Raw genomic sequence first — 22,648 nt, 5'->3', positions numbered from 1 at the left:
AAAGGTTAAACAGAGATTTTTCAAAGTTTCCTATATCATTATAATATTTAAAAAATCCTAAATTGGCTCTTATAAATTATTCTCCTTGCATTTTATTCACTTTTTAAAAATATTTTGATAACATATACAATGAACCAGAATTTCTTTTACATAGAAATTTACCAGGCTTCTAGAGGAAAATTCAGTACCTGGAATCATGACTGCCCGGCTGTGTAAATAGGCCAGGAAGCAGGGAAATTGGAGGAGTGATTTTGACTATCTGTACTATTGACCTTCATTGCTATTGTCAAATCGACTTGCCAGTGATCTCTACTGATGATTATTGAGTTGACTGTGTAAGCAGAACCACCTAAGCTTTAGTGGTGTTGTGGTAAACACCCATACACCTACCGCTTTATTTTAATCATCTTAATATTTTATCAGGGAAAAATATGTGTTCATTTTCTGAACTAGTTTAACACTTTCATAAGCAATTTTAAAATAAGAATATTTATTGCTGAAAGATAAGTATTAACCAACAAGCACTAACATGGATAATCTCAGGGGACTTTTAAACTTATTGGGGTAAAGATTTAATGGAAGAGAGACCTCATAAGTATTTCAGGATAAAATATAAAATGTAATGCTCAAATTGGCATTTTTATTGTGAAATGTTTGTTTTAAATTTACTTCAGGAAAGAATTCAGTTCCAGGGAAGATGGCAGCTGAGTAGGACAAAGAGGATTCTGCTTCCCCCTACACAAGGGAGAAAAACCTAGCTGATTTGCTATGAGGAACATAGCAAACAGCCAACAGTGCCCAAGAATATTGGAAGATAGGAGTCTAGAAATTGTAGCAGACACTGAAAGACCAGACTGTGAGGAGGTGGCTACAGGTCAATAAAGTCCAAGGGACAAGCGCAGAGGCCGCAGGCCGAGGCTGCCGCCTTCTTCATGCCCAGCACCAGGGGCCTGGCTGGGTCTGCAGCAGACTCTTTGGGAGCCAAGGGCTGGCAGCAAGGTCCTTGGGAGAGAGCAGGGTCATCAGCGCCCTCCCTACCCAGCTCAGCACAGCTTCAAAAACACCAGGAGATACCTGTTTGCTTGAAGTGTCAGAGAGAGGAATGGGCACAAGGAAGCAAACAGTGGGGACTTGATCACCCGTGGAGTCTGTGGTCGCAGGCTTGGGAGAATTTAGAGTCGCCCTTGCGTTCCCCGTAGCATGGGGAAAGGTTCACACCCAAGCCTGTGGGACCAGGGGAAGCCTGGCCAAAAGCCTGTGCTCACACCCCAGCCCAGGACTGTGACTCCTGGGGAAAGCCTGCTCTCAGTGGGGGGCTGGGGAGAGGCACCAGTCTGGATCTTGGGAGAACACTTCTGAGACAGGCTGAGTTCACCAAGAAGGGAGAAGGGCCATACCAATCGCACCTCAGACTGCTGCCGCCAGTGACACCGGAAAAACCGGTTTGGCCAGCTGGAAACCAACAAGAGGTGTTGTTTTTTTTTTTTAAGTAATCTTTTATTTTTTGCCTTAATTATTGTTTTATCTTACAATACTTTTTTCCTCTCTTTCCTTCTTTCACGTTTTATTGCTTCTACCTTTCTTTCCAAACTTACTACTTTTTCCACCTTTCTGCTGCCCTTTTTCTCTTTTTGCCCCCCCACAAGTGAGAAAAAAAATATGGAATGGCAAAAAGACAAGAGTTGGACCCAAAGAGGGGGTATCCCAACAGTAGAGACAAAGAGGCAAATTTCACTTTGCTATATCAGAAAAACTACAAGTTACTGCATATTGTTACCGAATAAGAGGTCTGAGGGAGGGGCAATACAATATTCGGCCCACCTAGGGATGCCCAAAACTGCTATACAACAGGGGCCCCTCCCAAAAACCAAATACTAAAATCTATTGGGCCCTTCTGTCCGCTGCCAATTGGAAAGACATCTCTTAATGCCAGAGATTTGTGAAAAGGAAACAAAATGTTTATTTAATGCTATGCAGGCCTAATGCCACCACTAAAATATCAAAGTCCTTTAGGGTAAACACCTACAACCACACAGCGCTCCCTTCTCCCACTGTCCCAGCTCCGGGTACCGTAAATCAGGAAAAGAGCACACGTCTGTGTTGCAGGCCGCTGGCACCGTCAGCTGTGTCACTGTGCAGGATCTCGAGGTAATCCAAAGTACTGTGGTACCCTCTCATGGTCCACTGGCAAGAGTCCTTTGTACCCAGTTCCAGTCAAAGTCTCTCTTGCTTTTTCAGCCCCCCCCCCCCGCGGCCAAAGGGGGCACCCCAAAGCCGCGTGGGCCTCTTCTACCAAAGCTGCAGGAGTCCGCACTCCACCAAAAGCATGTGGCTTTCTTCTTCACCTGGCTGCAGGGATCTCCATTCTGGCAAAGCTGCGTGGTTTTTCCCTTTCACCTGGGCAGTTATCCCCTCATGTCCCAGAGCCCATCTTTTCCAAGCTCTCTCACAGGCCTTCTCACTCAGGAGCGTAGCCCCTTAGTTTCATCTTGAGTCCTCCTAGTTCCATCCTGAGTCCCTGCTACTCCCTTCTCCCTCACTCCAAACTTGGCCACAGCTATTTAACATATCTATGAAACTAGTTAAAGGTTATAGATATGTTAAATAATCATTCCAGAGGTTAGCTGCAAAACTGTTGTTATGCAAAACAGCTCTCAATGGCCCTGCTCCATTCGTTTCTTCCCCCTGGCGGTGAGGACATCTTAATATGTCTCTCCAATATTCCTATACACTTTGAATTCTGGACACCATTCCAAATCTGTTTTTGCCCCCCCCCCCCCCCGGCTGCACTCTGTATCAATATTTGTACTATTTTTTTTAAATTTATTGAGTTATTTTTCAAGTACAGTTTTCTTTTGTCAATTTCTCCCATCCCAACCCCCCCTCCACCCCGTCTCCCCACCTCCCTCCCATCCCCTCCCTCCCCACAGACCTCATCCCTGTGTCTTTCATACTTGTTCTTCAAAATCCCTCCTCATTTTTCCCCTTAAATTCCCTTCCCTCTCCCCTCTGGTGGCTGCCCACTTGTTCTCTATTTTAGTGTCTTTGTTTTTATTCTATTTGCTTGTTTATTTTGTTATTTAGCTTCCTGTTAAAGGTGAGATCATATGGTATTTGTCCTAATTACTTTTTATTATTCTTATATCTTTTATTTTAATAGTATCTTTGTATTATTCCTCTTTCTGTATAGTCTTCTTTACCTTGGCTGGATATATTATATCACTTGACAGGTTCCCCCTGTCCCCTCATTCATAGTGTATTGCTAATTCACTGCCCTTTACTTCCCCTTGTTCCATTAGCACACTACTGAAGGACCAATACTCCCTAACCTTGGTATCTCATAGATTCTGTCATATGATTGTTGCTCTAATATTATTGTAAATAATAGCTATTACATACTACACATATTAACTACTACACAACACCCCCCACCCCAGATCTTAGCCCACTTCATTGTTGCCTAAACTACAATACTGTAGTGGTTAACTCTATTCTCTCTCACACTATACCTATTTACTATCCTTTATTCTCACCTTACCTCATAATCTGACCTCCCTCAACCTCACTGCTTTCTAGATCCAACTCATTAAACTTATCTCCCTAACAAGAGCCTTATCTTCTTTCTATCCTTTCTAAAAAGTGGCCAGTTAGGTTGAAGATTACTGTTACTGCTGTACATAGCCAGGGTATCTCCTATCTCTTCTCTACTGGCTGCTACTGTAGATATCATAGAATACTCTCCTGCTGTCATAAATGATTTTGCCTTCTCCTCCAACTGATCACAAGGAGAAAAGAGTAGGTGGAAGCGGTGAAGACCAGCATACCCACTGGAAAAGGAAACCCAACAACAAAGGAACCACCAACAGATAACAACAGAAGAAGGTGAAGGAGGGAGTGGAAACCACACAAACCTCAACCAAAGTCGTATCTGGAAATACAACTAAACAGTGGAGAAATTACCCAGGGCAAACAACTGAATGAGAGCAAAAGAGAATCATCAAAACCCTGTACACACAGAAGAACTAGCTTTAACACAACCTGCCCTCACCAGCACAACAAATTAAAATGGGTGGTGGACATAGGGACCATCAGTTCACCAGCTGGTGGGAAGGACCCACAAAAGAAACCCCCCCCAAAAAAAAAACCCAAAGACAAACTCAGAGCCAATGTAAAGGACAGCACAAGACCAGTGAGCTTGGGAGATCAAGGAGACTACACCAATTAATTGCAAAGGTATTATACCGCAGAACTTCACAATATAAATCCAGGAAGCCAGAACAAATCAATTTAAAAAGCTGAAGCTAACGAGTCTCGCATACAATGGGAAGACAAAGAAACAACCCCCAATGAAAGGAAAAGAAAGGAAGAAGCCTCAGAAATAATGTTACATGAAATAGAAAACACTCAGCTATCAGATATTGAATTCAAAGCACTGGTTATCATGAAGTTCAAATAGCTCACAATGAGCTACCAGAAACTACAGGGTAATTACAATGAACTCACTGAAAACTATATCAACATAAAAGAGGAAATAGAAACTATCAGCAAGGGTCAAGAGGAAATAAAAAATACAATTTCAGATATTGGTGAACGCAGTGGAAGGAATCAAAAGCAGGCTCAATGAAGCAGAAGATTAGATAAGCAAGTTGGAGGACGAAGTAGAAAAAAACTCCCAGAAAGAGCAAGAAAAAGAACAGAGGCTCAAAAAGAATGAAGAGGAATTAAGAGAAATGCAAGACACTATGAAACATAATAATATCTGAATAATAGGGATACCAGAAGGAGAAGAAAAAGAACAAGGGATAGAAAATCTATTTGAAAAAATATTGATGGAAAACTTCTGTAATTTGCTGAGAGAAAAAGTCACACAAATCCAGGAAACACAGAGAGTCCCAATCAAGAGGAATCCAAAGAAGCTCACTTCAATGATCATTAAAATGGCAAAATTCCAAGACAAAGAGAAAATCTTACAGGCGTCAAGGGAGAAAAAGGAGGTAATAAGATAGAAGGGAGCCCCAATAAGGTTAGCTGCTGACTTCTCAATGGAAACGCTCCAAGCAAGAAGAAAATGACAAGAAATATTCCAAATAATGAGAACCAGAGGCCTGCAACTAAGGTTAATTTATTAGTAAGGCTCTCAATCAAGGTAGAACACCAAATAAAGAGCTTCTAAGACAAAAGAAGTATAAAAGGATACACCGCCACCAAACCAGCTCTGCAAGAAATATTAAAAGGACAGCTTTAAGGAAGGAAAGGAAAAGAGAGAGACAAAGAGAAACACAGGTGTAAAAATGACAATGAATAAGTACCTATCAATAATAACCTTAAATGTTAATGGATTAAATGGTCCAATTAAAAGACACAGAATAGCTCAATGGGTAAGAAAGCATGACCCACACATATGCTGCCTACAAGAGACCCACCTCAGGACAAAAGACCATCACAGACTGAAAGTGAAGGGCTGGAAACAAATTTTCCAAGCAAATGGACAGGAAAAAAAAGCCGGGATAGCAATACTCATATCAGACCAAATAGTCTTTAAAAAAATGCCATAAAATGAGACCCAGAAGGTCACTTCATAGTACTCAAGGGAAGAATCCACCAAGAAGACATAAACATTGTAAATATATATGCACCCAATATAAGAGCACCCAAATATATAAAGAAAATCTTAGAGGACTTCAAGAAAGATATTGACAGCAACACAATTATATTTGGGAATTTTAACACCTCACTGTCAAAAATGGTCAGATCTTCCAAACAAATATCAACAAAATATTGTGGCATTGAACAATGCCCTAGATGAAATGGACTTAACTGATATATATATAGAGAGCCCTTCATCCCAAAGAAGCTAAATTCATATTCTTTTCAAATGCACATGGAACATTTTCAAAGATAGACCACATAATAGGATACAAAACAAGCCTCAACAAATACAAGAAAATTGAAATCATCCCAAGCATTTTCTCTGATCACAAGGGACTGAAACTGGAAACCAGCCCCAAGGAAAAAGACTCAAAATATTGAAAATCATGGAGATTGAGTAGCATGTTATTAAACAACAAATGGGTCAAGAATGGAATCAGGGAAGAAATCAAAAAGTATCTGTAAACAAATGAAAATGAACTAACAACAACCCAAAACTTATAGGACACAGCCAAGGCAGTCCTGAGAGGGAAGTTCATAGCAGTACACGCCTACCTAAAAAAATAGAAACATTTCAAACAAACAACCTAACCCTATGCCTGAAAGAACTTGAGGAAAAACAACAAAGATGGCCCAGAGCAAGTAGAAGGAAGAAAATAACCAAGATCAGAGCAGAATTAAATGACATAGAGACTAAAAGCACAATTTCAAGGATTAATGGATCCAGGAGTTGGTTTTTTGAAAAGATAAACAAAATAGACAAGTCTTTAAACAGGCTCATCAAGAAAAGAAGAGAGAGGACACAAATAAACAATCAGAAATGAAAGAGGAGAGATTACAACTGACACCACAGAAATACAAAGGATTGTAAGAAATTACTACAAAGAACTGTATGCCAAGAAATTTGAAAACCTAGGTGAAAAGGACAAATTTCTAGAAAAATATAATCTTCTAAATCTCAATCAAGAAGAAGCAGAAAGCCTGAACAGACAAATAACAGCAGATGAAATTGAAGCAGTGATCAAAAAACTCCCATCACATAAAAGCCCTGGACCAGATGGTTTCACAGGAGTATTCTAGAAAGCATTTAAGGAGGAGCTAACACCTATTCTTCACAGACTATTAAAAAAAATCCAAAATGATGGAAGACTCCAAACTCTTTTTATGTAGCCAGCATCATTCTAATCCCCAAACCAGATAAAGACACAACAAAGAAAGATAACTTAAGGCCAATATTGCTGATGAACATAGACAGCAAAATCCTCAACAAAATATGGGCAAATCACATCCAACAACATATTAAAAAGATCATACACCATGACCAAGTGGAATTCATCCCAGGGATTCAAGGATGGTTCAATATTTGCAAATCAGTAAATGTAATACATCACATAAACAAAAGCAAAGACAAAAATCACGTGATTATATCAATATATTCAGAAAAAGCTTTTGATAAGGTACGACACCCATTTATGATAAAAACACTCAGCAAAGTGGGAATAGAGAGAGTATTCCTCAACATAATAAAGGCCATATATGAGGGGCCAACATCATACTCAATGGGCAAAAACTAAAAGCTTTTCCACTAAGATCAGAAACAAGACAAGGTTGTCCACTTTCACCACTTCTCTTCAATACAGTATTGGAAGTACTAGCCATAGCAATCAGACAAGAAAAGGAAATAAAAGGCATCCAATTCAGAAAGGAGGAAACAAAATTGTCTCTGTTTGCAGATGACATGATAGTGTATGTAGAAAATCCTATAGACTCTACCCAAAAACTGTTTGATCTAGTAAATGAATTTGAAAAAACAGTGGGATACAAAGTCAATATCCAGAAACCAAAGGAATTTTTGTATACTAACAGTGAAACAGCAGAAGCAGAAATCAAGAAAAAGAATCCCATTTGATATAGCAAAAACAAAAAAATATCTGGGAATAAACCTAACTAAGGAGATACAAGATCTATATACAGAAAACTACATAACACTGAAGAAAGAAATCAAGGAAGACTCAAACTAATGGAAACATATACTGTGTTCAAGGATTGGAAAAATTAACATCATCAAAATATCCGTACTACCCAAAGCAATTTACAGATTCAGTGCAATACTTATTAAAGTACCAATGGAGTATTTCACAGACATAGAACAAACACTTCTAAAATTTATATGGAACCATAAATGAGCCCGAACAGCAGCTGCTATTTTGAGAAAGAAGAACAAAGTAGGAGGGATAACAATACCTGATACCAAACTGTATTACAAGGATACTTTAATCAAAACAGCCTGGTACTAACATAAAAACAGGCACATAGACCAATGGAACAGAACAGAGAGCCCAGAAATAAACCCAAGTCTTTACAGTCAATTAATATTTGACAAAAGGGGCAGTAACATAAAATGGAGTAAAAATAGCATCTTCAACAAATGGTGTTGGGAGATCTGACAGCTATGTGCAAAAAAAATTAAACTCAAGCACCAATTTGCACTGTACACCAAAATAAATTCAAGGTGAATAAAAGGTTTAAATATAAGCCATAACACCATTAAAGTCCTAGAGGAGAACATTGGCAAGAAAGTCTCAGATATTTCATCCAGCAACATTTTTACTGATATGTCCTCTAGAGCAAGGGACATAAAGGAAAGAATAAACAAGTGGGAACTAATCAAAATTAAAACTTTTAACAGCTAAAGAAAACAGTATTACAATAAAAAGAGAACCAACTGTATGGGAAAACATTTTTGCCAATGATCTTCAGATAAGGGTTTAATCTCCAAAATACACAAAGAACTTACATGACTCCACTCTAAGAAGACAAGCAGCCCAATTAAAAAGTGGTCAAAGGACTTGAACAGACATTTCTCCAAGGAGGACAATATAGAAGATCCAGAGACACATAAAAAGATGCTCAGTATTGCTAGCTATCAGAGAGATGCAAATTAAAACCATGAGATATCACTTTACACTGGTCAGAATGGCCATCATAAACAAAGCAACAAACAACAAGTGTTGGAGAGGTTGTGGAGGAAAGGGGACCCTAATCCATTGTTGGTGGGATTGCAGACTGGTACAACCACTATGAAAAACAGTTTGGAATTTTCTCAGAAAACTAAAAATGGACCTGCCTTTTGACCCAGCAATTTCACTACTAGGAGTATATCCTAAGAACCCAGAGACACCAATCCAAAAGAACTAATGCACCACAATGTTCATAGCAGCACAATTTACAATAGCCACATATTGGAAGCAACCTAGGTGCCCATCAATAAATGAATGGATCCAAAAATTATGGTACATTTACACAATGGAATTCTATGCAGCAGAAAGAAAGAAGGAGCTCCTACCCTTTGCAACATCATGGATGGAACTAGAAAGCATTATGCTGAGTGAAATAAGCCAGGTGTTGAGAGACAAATACCATATGATCTTACCTTTAACAGGAAGCTAAACAACAAAGCAAACAAGCAAGCAAAATATAACCAAAGACACTGAAATGGAGAACAGGGGGACAGCGACCAGAGGGGAGGGGATTTCAGGGGGAAGGGGGAAGCGTTTACAGGAACTAGTATAAAGGACACATGGGCAACAACTAAGGGGGATGGAATGGGAGGGATGGAGGAGCTCTGGGGGGGTGGGCTGGGATGGGAGTAAAAGACAGAAAACTGTACTTGAACAACAAGTAAATAAAAACAAATAAAAAATAATTTTACTTCAAAACCTTAAAAGATTACAGAGATTTTTTTAATGGTAAGTATACACATTAAGAAAAATACCAGCAACTACCATCTGATTATTTAGGTTTTAATCTCAATAGAAATTTTTCATTAGCTTGTTAACTGTTGCAATTTTTTCTCTCATTTTTATGCATGTGTCTTAGCCCAGTGGACCAAATGTCAAACCTCTTCAAGGGTCTCACCTATATATTTCCATGAAGATTCCCAACATCATGTCCACAGGCACAACACACAATGGTTGAACTATATTTAATCTTTTCCCACTTGTTTCCTTCATTAATATATTGTGTGCTTATGTTACTATGTATTTGAAGAAAATAAGTACGCAAAAAATAGATAACCTACAAACTGTAGAAAACAGCACTGAATACATATGTTAATACCCCCTGCTAACAATCCAAGCCTCTTCCCTGAAAATGGAATTAAAAAGAGAAGAAAGTAAAAAATAGAGAATAAAAATTAAAAAGAAAGGAAAATACACACTGAGTGTAAAGGAATCTAAAGCATAATGTTTGTAATTATTTGTCAAATATATTTTCCAAAAGAATTCCACCTAAAAAAATTGTCACAGGACTCAAGTAATCTACCTACTTCAACAGGAATAGCGCATCAAAACTCTCTCATGTTGAGAAAATTGCAGAGCTAATAAGTAGATATTGTACAGGAACATCTGAGTTATTTTTATTTTTTTCTGAAAAATTACCTTTCTGATTCTTACTGAAACCAGAAAAGTCAGTGTCCATACTGCCTGTCATTACCAGAACCAGTAAGTTGAGACAAGGGTCAGATTTCTATGGGTGCTTTGTTCAGATGATTGGTTATCTGAGAAGACAGCAAGTTATGTACCTTCAAAAACTGTCTTAACACATCATTTCAAGCCAACCTTTTAATAAAAAAAGTTAAGAAAAGAGTTTGGAAAAAGTTTGATTGGAAAAGAGTTATATTCCTGCAGAGGTTTTCCTAATACTTCTTTATCTGTTGCTCAAAGATTCTTTATCTACATTGCTTTCATTTCCTCTCTGGAAAACAATGGCCCAGACACCATCTCCATTGCTTGCAGACCCCCTGGGGCACAAAGGATGAATTGCTGTTCAACCTCCTGGAGTCCCATGGTCACACATTCCAGTTCCTGGAATAACAGTTTCTGCGTGCATTCATCAATCATGCCTATCAACTAAGACTCAAATCTGTAACTCTTGAGTTCTGCTACCATTATTATGGTTGTTCACTCTTAGAAATATTTACTTAATATTTATTATATAAGAAATGTCATGATCTATAAGTAAGAATATGAATATATATGTTCTGGAACCCCCTATCCTTTGATCTAAACGTTGTGGACCAAAAAAAGTGGTTTTATGGAAAATAACCTCACAGGGTGATCTGACTGTAAATTACTAAAGGGCAGGTCACAGTGGGTAGTCATGCCCCAGGCATATAACTTCTTTAACAAAAAGCTTTATCTTTGCCTTAAGCAAGCCTTGGGCAGTTGTTTCCGAGCCTCTAGGTTAATGCATTTGAAATTCCTCTTCTCAGACCTCTCAGAAGAAAAACCTCCCTAAAAAGAGCACTTATACTCATGAGATGGTGTAATCCCATCCCTGCTTTGCTTTATCCTGCCTGACTGTTCTCTTCCTTATGTTCCCTCCCTAAGTACAAATGCATAAAAGAAACTGCAAACTGTCATTCTATGGATTGTTTTCAAGGCCTATTGAGGTCTTCAAGGAATATCCTCTGGCTCAAGTAAAAATTTTTTAGAATATGGTTTGCATACTTTGAATGAGTTTACATTCAAATATATTTAGATAGTTGATAAATTGTACAGCAAATGAGTAATGATTACCAAAAATAAAAAAGAGTCAAAGGAAAAACCCATCTGTACTAAAAGTTTAGAACTAGATTATAAAGTGTTAAAGACACACCGTGATATTTTACTTAGAATAACAGAGGAAGAAATATTGGAGATCTAATTTAATTTACAGATATGCTATCATAGTAGCTGGTATATTTTTTGGTACTAAGATAGTATATTAACCACTATAGATATTTTCTCAAATATAGCTCAGTTTAAATCCTTTCAAGTGAGGTCTGAGATATAGAAGTGTTAGAGATAACAGTGTTCATCAACCACATTCTACTCTAATAAAGTTTTCTATGTTACTAACAAAGCTGCACCATGTAAAATAATTAATTACCACAGAGCATTTCTTTATAGCACCATGGTCAATATTTAAGATATAGAGTTGGAGACAACTCACATTCTGTATAAAGCTCTTTAATCTGAGGTAAGTCCCTTTATGTCGTGAAATGATAGAAAAACTATCTATCAGTTTCCACTCCCTGTTTCTGGCACAGAGCTCTTAAAACCTTTGTAAATTTCTACATTGTGAGAACACAAGGAGCAGATTGACAAAATAACAGTGGAGTAAGAGGAAACCACACTGACCTCCATCCAGGACCAAATTGGAATACAACTAAAATAAAGAAAAATCATCCTGAATAACCAGTTGAACCCTAGCTGGAGTGAAGCTTTATAAACGAGGACATATGGAAGAAACCACTTCACCACAAGGATACCGGGATGAAGTGCAGAGGAGGCATGAGAAGGATGGCTGGGATCACGCGGGTGATGGCTAGAGATCCAGAGAGATATTTCAAAGGCTGGAAGGTTCCCCAGAGAAATGTGGGGTCTAAACTCCAAGCTGAGATCCCCAGCCCACAGCACCAAAAACAAGAAAGGGGCCCAAATAGCATTTGGCTGTGAAAAGCAGTGGAGTTCCTGTCCACCAGGGAGAGATGGTGAGAGATGCAGTCAGCCTCTTAAAAGGCCAATGCACAAAATTTTGTTTTCAGCCCCTTACCTTGGACTCCGCCAGAGGGAGGGCGGACTACATTATAGATGTGTGAGGAGGGTCTTGGACTCATGACTCTGGGGAGAGAATTGAAGGAACGGCCACCAGGACCCCTGTGCCGAGTCATGCCCCATAGTGCAGAAGCCATCTTTTTCAGGAAGAGCACTCCTCTCTGAATGGCATCTGCCTGAGAGGAAGCAATAGCCCCCCATCCACAAGAATCACTCTGCCCCACCCCTAGGAGCTGAACCCAGGCTGCTGAAGACAGCCTGATGTGGTTGTCTCCGTGATTAAGCTAAGCACCCCTACACTCATTGCAGTGGTATTTACTGAAGATATACAACAGCCCAAATGTTCATCAACAGATGAGTGGATAAAACCACTATGGGGCATTTACATAATGGAATACTTCTTGGCTGTGAAAAAGAAGAGAATTTTGCCCTTTGGGACAATATGGATGGACCTGGAGAACATTATGTTAAGTGAAATAAGCCAGTCAGAGAAAGACAAATACCATATGACTTCATTTTTATGTAAAAATCTAATGAAGAAACTGAACTAGTGAGCAAAACAAAGACAGACTCATAGATAGAGAGCAGGATGACAGCTATGGAGGGTGGAATTTAGGGGATAGAAAGATCAAGCAAGAAGGTAAAAGGACTCATAGACATGGACAACAGTGTGGTGATTGCAAGGAAGAAAGAGGTTTAAGGGGGCTAATTGACCATGGAAAAAATAAAATATAAATCACAAGAAGCACTCTTGTTTTAATGAAGTGGCTTTTTGTGGGCTGCTGGATGAGGACTAGTTACCAGAAAGGCTGAGCCATGATTAAAACTTGGAATTTTCAGCCCCTCCCCAAATTATTCAGAGCAAAAAGAGGGCCTGGAAATGGAGTTATGAATTGATCAAGCTTATGTGAGGAAGCCTCCTTAAAAATCCCAAGAGTAGTAGCTCCCAGGAGTTTCCAGGTTGATGTACATATCTATGTGCCAAGAAAATGATGCACCCCAATTCCACAGGAACAGAATACCCTGTGCTTAGGACCCTCCAAAATCTTATCCTAAGTACCTCTTAATCTCACTCTTTACTTCATAGTCTTTAGTAACCTGATAAACACACAATAAGGGTTTTCCTGAGCTCTGTGTACCTGTTTAACAAATTAATGGAAACCAAGGATGGGGTAATGGGAACTTCCAATTTGTAGCTAATTCAGATAGAATTGTGGGTAACCCGAGGACCTATAACTTGCTCTTGACATCTGAAGTGGTGGGGAGCAGTCTTTTGAGACTGAGCCCTTAACCTGTCTCCAGGTAGAGAGTGTCCGAATTGAGTTGTAAGACACCCAGCTGGTGTGTGGAGAATTGCATGTGGGAGGCAAATTCCCCACATAGTTAGCAACCAGAAGTATAAGTGTTCAGAGTAAAAATAAAAAAGAAACACCCAACTGTAGAACTGTAGGCTTTTCCAACATACCTCTCCGTATTGCTTTTCCTGGACTCTGAAATATCATCTGCCTCATAGGATTGTTTTGAAATTAAATGAAGTAATATGTGTAGAATATTTGGTGCTTTAGTTACACAGAGTTAAACTAGTGATTAGTGAGAATCAGGACAAAAAGTGTTTATTGTGCCCTGGTCAGAGTGGCTCAGTTAGTTGGACAATCATCCCCTACGCCAAAAGGTTACGGGTTTGATTCTGGGTCACTACACATATCTAGGCTGTGGGTTGGATCTCCAGTCAGGGTGGAAACCAATCCATGTTTTTCTCTCATTTTGATGTTGAGCTCTCCCTCCCCTTCTCTTTCACTTCCTCTCTCTCGCTCAAATAAATAATAAAAGTGTCCTCAGGTGAGGATTAAAATTTGAAGCAAAAATGTTAGTTATAGTTAGTATTATTATTATGCTCTAAAAAGTTTTGAGCTTTAGAGAGAGCCAGGTAAGAAAGTATTCAACTTTTGTTAAATCATTTTAGAAGATGCTTCATTATATTAGTTTTCATCATAGTGGAAGTAATAATCTAAGACTTTGAGATGAGGTTAAATTTTTTTAATTCTAAAGCTTAACTAACAGGAATTCATTAATGTTTCTTCTGCATAGGATTGCATAATGAATGAAAACGTATGAAAGTGATTGATAATTTTAAAAATTAATTAATTCTGTAACTGTGGTTAGATACATTTCTAGATGTGAAATATACTTGCCAGTACTTATTGCAAAAAAAGAAAATATTTTTAAGATTGGTAAGTTTCTCTAAATGTCCATATATTGTATTATCTATCCACTAAATGCTTTTTACAAAATTATGTATTATGGATTAAGGTCAAATGTGTAATACAAACACATCTGTATTACAAATAAATGTAATACACACTTATTATCCATTAGTGAGGTCATTACTAAAATTATCAGTAATGACCTCACTTATGGATAATACTAAGATCTAATTTATCAGTACTTACCTCACTTATGAATAATATTAAGATCTAAAGAAAAACATTAAACAGCAACTTATTTAAATTTTTATAAAATTGATAAGTAATTTTACTTACAGCTTATTTAAAACATTTATTCCTAGTTTAAGCAGAAGTTAAAATTACAAAGTTAAAGAAAACCTCTTTTTTGAGAGTTTATGATAGAAATAGATAACCGTAGCAATTTAAAAGAAAACAGAGTAATTTAAGTTTCAGTATGATACAAAAATTATTCTCAAAATTCTTAAAGCTATCACAAAATTGTTCTATGTCATAAAATAGATGGCATTAAATTTTTCTTAAACCATCTCAGGAAGAAATGGAAAACAAGAAAAGCCAGAGAACAAAAGAAGGATCAAGTTTAATTTTCTTAAGTCTTGCCTTACCCTGTAGATTGAGAATACCTCTCTCCTTGGACATCACAAATAAGTCTACTTGCCTCAAAAAGTACATATACACATACCCTTAAATGTGTTTCTTCTTATATATAGAATAAGGTTCACGCCATCCTGTGTCTCGCTCTCAACAACATATTGCATATAGGTAGTACTTGGTGTTTCTATCGAAAGATTTTTCTGAACATCTAATTTATTCACTCATTACATAAATATTTTTATTAAAACTTCCTGTACATCAAGAACTTTCTAGGAGACAAAAGTCCAGTAGTAAAGAGTAAATCTTTTGCTCTCAAAAAGATTATGCTGTCTTTTGAGAAAAGGTCATAATAAATAAAAATATAAAATACTAATATAATGGAGGCAATGACCACAATAAGGCAGGAGTAGGTGACAGGGAATAACTAGGATGCTACCTCATATGTGGTACAGAGAAAATGACCCTTGACTCATAGATTTGGTTTAATTGTAATAATAATTATTTTTCTATCATCAAAGAAACAAATGGTTATACTTTTTTCCTAGATTTTCTAGAGGGATCATATTTCTCTCATCCCTGCAAAGATAGTTTCACTGATTTAAGCTTGATATTATATTTGAACTTTATGTAGATAGTTTGAAAGTGGTTATCTTGAGTCTCACTGCTCTGTGTTTGGTGAAAGAATTACTGCCACAATGTGCAGGTGGATTATTGTTTTGCATATAAGGAGTCGTGCAAAAGGTTCATAAACATGTTTGGGACACTAAGTTAATGTAAACAATCATGTCGACCAGATAATTTATTTCATACCAATTGTTTTCATTTTTGCATTTGTGACCAGCAAAATAAAGCAAAATTGCTTTGCCACAGAGTGTCTCCCAGAAAGTTAGTGTCACTAGATCTCATCATTACCACCCAATGCATGTCCTTGATATGACAGATTCTGAAGGTAACTTGATCATTCTTCAGACAGAAACCTATCGCTTTAAAGCATATATTGTATTTCATTGACTATAAAGCATAATTTACTCTAAGATTTACTGTTACATATAAAAACAATGTTGCCAACTAAACTACAATTCAATGCTAATTTTCACTTAGATTCATATTTTATACTTTTATGCTGCAAAGTTTCTCTAGACTTGGAGATATGGTTTTATTTTTATCAATAGTACTATACATGCATATAGGGAAACAATAATCAGAGTACATTGGTTTAGTTATTTCTAAAGTTTTTACATAATCAGTCTGCAATTTTTCTGACAAAAATTTTTAAAGATTTTATTTATTTATTTTTAGAGAGAAGGGAAGGAAAGAAGAAAGAGAGGGAGAGAAACATCAATGTGTGGTTGTCTCTTGACCTGGCTGCAACCCAGGAACATGCCCTGACTGGGAATTGGTGACCCTTTGGTTTGCAGGCTGGCACTCAATCACTGAGCCACACCAGCCAGGGCTCTGACAAATTTTTTAATCCAGTCATTAATATCAGCCTCAAAATGTTGATATGGGAGGGAGGTGGGGAGCAAGGGGCAGGGAGGCTGGGATGGGAAAAATAGACAAAAAACTGTACTTGGAAAATAACTAAATAAAATTAATTTTTAAAAAAGCCTAAAGCTTATAAGATGTGAGAATACTTTTAAATTCTATTCTGAAGGAGCAATTTTTAAAAAACATGAAGCAGTGGTGAGGCTTGTTGCATAAAGAAAATATATATCTGTATATAGATATAGATATATGGAACATATGTGATACATACATACGATTATGGAGAAAAGATTTTCAAGTTGGGGAGAAAAACAGAAGATGTAATTTTCTCTTTGCCCAAATATTTATAATTCAAATTTTACCTTTGTAAATAATCCCAGTGCCAAGGTCTGAGACTGTTTATGTGTTAGTGAAAACGTACTTTCAACCCTTAGAACAAATATATATTTCTATACATTAAAAAAATGTTGATGATATAACATTTCTTTAAAATTTGCACAAAAGAATTAAAACTCTTTAGTAATGAATGGGCTCTTAAGACAACTTTGAAGTTATGTGAGTATTATTTACTTTTAAGTACCATGTCAGGAATTTTGTTAAACACTGTAGGATTCAGTGTCTTCACTGATGCATCTGCTCCAGTATTATCACTGGAGACAAGCCAATACCACACTTTCTGCAAGTTTACATTCAGCATTTTGGTGGTTTTCCATGTACGGGCAATGACAGTTATGCTGCAGTTTCTACCTTGCTGACTGCTGTTCGTGGACATTATCGATTTCAACACAATCACTCATTCAAGAGAAGGCTCTGTTGAACTTGCAATCATTTATAGTAAGGTTTTAAAATTGAAATCTAAAATGTTATATTAATATATTATCTTTTGATAAATATACATTCATTTTAGGATCAAAATAACAAATCCAGTACACTTTAGTTTTTTTTTTTAGTTCCATAAGTTAAATGAATATTGACCTTCTTTGAGGCTCATCCCTAAAGCATCACATTGTTAATTTGTCCTAACATACATTGCATCCTCTGGAGTAAATAAAATGTACTTCTGAAACCTATTTTTTTATCTTTTTTTTCATGGACTGTGAAATTTCTAGAAGACAAAATCCTTAGAAGCAACTACTATAAGCAATTACATTTCAATGTGAGATATGTGTTTCTGACCAAAGTTTCTTTGTTTAGGTGGTTTTTGCTAAAGCCTTTGAAGGAGGAATAAATAAAAAAGGAAACTGACAGCAACTGAATTTGTTCTGAATTTGATGAGACTGCTTCCTTATGCTTGAACCTTCAGGAAGATACATGTGAAAAGCTGCCAACTGCAGCCAAATCCAAGTACATGCACATAGTTCCTCTTTTGCTAGTTGCTCCCTTTTTCTTAGTAGATCTAAATAAATGCTTTTGGAAGGAGCACCTGCTTGCCTTTGTCCCCTCTTCTCTTCCAAGTTAAATGGTGGATTGGGTGCATTAGTTCTCAGTTACATGTATTTTCCCCACGATAGTTTGGATGCTTGAGAGCAGGTAGATGCTGAATCATAGATGTCCTCACAAAATGTCACAGGGCAGACTGACCAGCAGGTTGCTAAGAGGTTCTTCCTAAAATCCAGTCTTTTTTCTTCTTTACAGTTTGTATTCATAATCATACCTATGCGTGATAGCCCTGCTATGATACAGAGAATAGGACACTCACTCCACTCTGAAACAATGAGATATTAACTAGAATTTTTATTATTAATTTACAATGAGATTTAGAGCAGCCATATATTAAGAAATATCTAACTTAATTTGAACATATTCAACACAGTTCTTGATCATTCACACAAACCTGCTCTGTGTACAGGTTTATCCTCTTTAGTTAGTTGCCAGTAGATCCTTATAACTTCAATGAAAAGCCTAGGACTCATCTCTGGCTTCCTATTTCTGTAAACCTTCACAACCATCCTACATTCAACACACATCTAGAATTTGAACACTTCTTACCATTCCGCTGCTTTCACATCAGTCCAGACCAACAAGTACTCTTTCCTGGATTACTGTAGTAACCTACTAAAAAAATGTCATCGTTTTCACCCTGTCTCTGTTTTCCCGTATCCTCAGCACAGCACCTAGAAAGATCCTAGTAAAATTTCCTTAGCTTTAAATTCGCCAACTACTTCCCATCTAATGCAGATTAAGAATCAAAGTCCTAGCCCTGGCTGGTGTAGCTCAGTGGATTGAGCGGGGGCCTGCAAACCAGGCAATCGAGGTTCGATTCCCAGTCAGGGCACATACCGGGGTTGCGGGCCAGTTCCCTGCAAGCCAGTTCCCAGCAGGGGATGCATGAAAGGCAACCATACATTGATGTTTCTCTCCCTCTCTCCTTCCCTTCCCCTCTAAAGATAAATAAATAAAATCTTTAAAAAAAAGAATCAAAGTCTTAATCTATTAAGGATAATAATCTTAGGTTACTATAGGTTAACTAATAATTAAGTCTTAATCTATTTAAAATAGTAATCTTAGGTTAACTACAGGTTAACCTATAGTAACCAAATGATTCTTGTGTTTACCTCTAATTACTATCTCATCAAATTTTGTGTCTCCTTTTTTATTTAGTTTTTATCCATATAATTTGCTACTGTCTAACACTTTAGAAAATATATTACACCACAATAAAGCTTCACAGAGCAGGAACTATTACTTGTTGTTTACTGTTAGAGCCCTATTATGCAGAGCAGTGACTGGTGCATGGTGGACACACGATATCCAATAAATGAATACATTTATTCTGTTAAGCTAAGCATACTTCTTCTTTGGAGGTAGGTACCAAACCCTAAAATGCTAGGTGAAAATAGAATCATAGGAAGAGCAAATATATGCATGTCCCATGCTACGATAATCTGGTGCATTCATTCCTGTGATAATATACACATTTAGAGTCCAAGTTAAGTATGTGATTCAAGCTTCCACTTCCCTGGAAGTGCTTCCTTGATCTTATTTAATTGCATCTTTATTTTTAAAAATTATACAAGCAATATGTTATTGCTTTGGTCTTTGAAAATAATGTAAATATTACATTTGAAGCTTAACTTCTTTTTTTATCACCACCATCTCCTTTCCTCATTCTTGTTAGAATATGGTATGTATCCTCTAGGAGAAAATAAAAAGACTTTATATATCTACATACATGATTCAAAAACAAATAAAATTTTTGGACAGGTTTTCATTTTTACATAAATAATAGTGTAAGTGTACATGATTATAAAGTTTGCTTTCTTTTTTTACTCAAATGTGTTTTGAATCTGTTCATGCTAACTCACATAGGTCTAGTTGATTCCTTGTAGCTCCTAGATATTAATCCATCAGATGAACAAACTAGATATAACTATTTTTCTATTTTTGGAATTGTGATTATTTTAGTCTCTAAGTTTCACATAAAATTAATATAAAACAATCTAATATGTCTTCATATTTTGTAAATTTGCTTTTTTAATCTAAACACTTAAAATTACAGTCTCTACATCACAGTATACAAAAGTACATATAAATTTTTTTCAATATGACCTGGCCAGTGTGGCTCAGTGGATTGAGTGCTGGCCTGCGTGTGAACCAAAGGGTCACCAGTTCAATTCCCAGTCAGGGCACATGCCTGAGTTGCAAGCTGGGTCCCCTGTAGGAGGTACACAAGAAACAACCACACACTGATGTTTCTCTCCCTCACTTTGTTCCTCCTTTCCCTTCTCTAAAAATAAATGAATAAAATCTTTAAAAAGTGTTTTTCAATGTTAACAAATATTGTCAAATTCATCCAAAATTACTCTACTGCAAGAATAAAAAATATTTTCTTACAATTTGTTAATGCACTGTTGTCATATTAATATTCATTATTTAAAATTTTCTAATCTTATAAGTAATAAAGTAATGTTTTATAAGTAAATTACTATGCTTATTAATGAGAAATAAGATATATATATATTTGAGTTATTTGAGTCATATATATATATTGCTTGTTCAGATTCTTTGCTGAGTTTTTGTCTCACTTTTACTCTCATATATTACCAATTATAAATATAGATAAAATAAGCTTAATCATCTACAATGTATCTTTCAGGATGATTTGCCTCCTTCTTTATCAGAGCACACATTTTGATGTCATAATTATCAACCTTCCTTTTGACATGTGCATGTGGCAGGGTCCATTTTACAATAAAAGAAAAAAATCAGGATGGTGACAAAGTCAAGAAGGAGCACACAGGTATGAAATGTTATAGTTTTTACATTATTGGTGAGTTCAGGTCTTTTTTCTTTATGTATGCATTTTTGTATGCATTAAAGTTTAAATAGTATTTAAAAGCAAAAGCTCACTATCTTCACACTACAGTTTTCATTTCAGATTTCAGTTGTTCAGCACCTTCTAATTCTCACTGTTTTCTTTGTGCACCTGGATGCCGTCACTGAAATATGTTCAGGTCTTGTTTTATTTTTCTCCCTGTCTCTACCATGAAAGCATCCTTCTTTCTGTGTTTCCTTCTATATGAAATGTGTCTCTATAATGTGTTTTATTTGCCTCTAGAGCAAGTGTATTTTTGTCCCACTTCCTATGATTTCTTTAAGCAGCTGTTATTTGAGAGAGAAAACTGAGAAGCAAAAGTAGTAAACTGCACAGAAGAGATTTTGAAAAGACATCAAGTTATTTTGTGCCCTATTAGTATTTAGCACAAATAAAAGGATCAATTCTCCCACCCTTCAAAAGTTTGCTTTCTCTTGATATAAAACAAGTCTTCCCCATTTCCATTTCACCCACGTATTATCTGCTTGCAAAACTCTATGTGAATTCTGCTCTGCCCTGGGTCACTTCAATCAGTTTCTTTAAGGCAAAATAAATGTTCCCAGGTCGTAATATCTTGAAGGACAAAGGACATAGCTTGTAGTTTCCTTTATTTGGTGCCTTGGACTATATTATTCTACTTCAGAATAAATAGTGGATTTTTAAATCACCAGAATTTTCTCCTCCCCAAATCCCAAATCCTTCATTCATACTTTCACTGGAAAACAGTTGGAACAAGTAATGCTCTGAAATCTCACTACTGCCTTTATTAATTTAATACTAACATAGTTTGTAAGGGTGTCAGATGAAAGACTTTATGAAAGTCAAATAGCTTTGTTTAATATTTATGAACTAAGTGTCATTGGAATTTCCGAGGAATTATTTAGTCATCAAACTGCTTTAAAAACAACATTTGTGCTATTTTAAAATTCAAAACTCAATATAGGAGAAATTGAAATACTCTGCTTTTTGTTAGGAGCCATATAAATGCCTTTTAATGTCTTTGGAACTAATCCATGTGAAAAATAAATAAATAAATAAAAACCCATGTTTCCTGTGTGTTTCAAGTTATGACTTACATGAATGCCAAAACAATTCTTATATTTAATAAAAGTGTTATATTTAAACTTTATAGTAATAAAAGGAACCCAGTTTTCATATAGAAGGAAACCATTTATTTCGAAGATAAAATAATTGATGAGAAAGATTCTAGAAAATATATGAAGGAAGTTAGCCCTTTCTGCTCTATTGCATGTTTTTTTCTATTTTAAGAAAATTTCTTTCTTAATAACCATTTTCCACTTCACCTCATGGGTCAGAAATATGAAAAAGTTTTTTATACAAACCAAGTAATCTACCTAGAGTTAATTTCATCAATGTTGGAGACACAAAACAGAACAGAGATCATCAAGTTTAACGCATGAGCATCAAAATCACCCCAAAAGCTTGAAAAAACACAGAACTCTGTTTGCTACCCCACAGTTCTAAAGTAGACCTGGACCTGGTTCTGACAATTTGCATCTTTACAAATTCCCAGGTGATGCTACCATTACAGATCCAGGAAACACACTGACAATCATTGATGAAGAGAAGTTTTGAGTTTGGACAGTGCTGATAATATCCCCTTTACTGCTAATTTGGAATTGGAGGATGTTACCAATGCCAGTTATCTCTGTATGACATCTATCAATTTGGGAATATAGTAGTCATGTTAAGTCATGTGCAATTAGAGAAAGACATTTTGCAGAGAAAGAAATAAAGTGGAC

This window comes from Artibeus jamaicensis, unplaced genomic scaffold, assembly GCF_021234435.1.
Source record: "Artibeus jamaicensis isolate MK-2021 breed Jamaican fruit bat unplaced genomic scaffold, CSHL_Jam_final contig_603, whole genome shotgun sequence".
Taxonomy (NCBI): domain Eukaryota; kingdom Metazoa; phylum Chordata; class Mammalia; order Chiroptera; family Phyllostomidae; genus Artibeus; species Artibeus jamaicensis.
Note: the sequence above shows the minus strand (reverse complement) of the source record.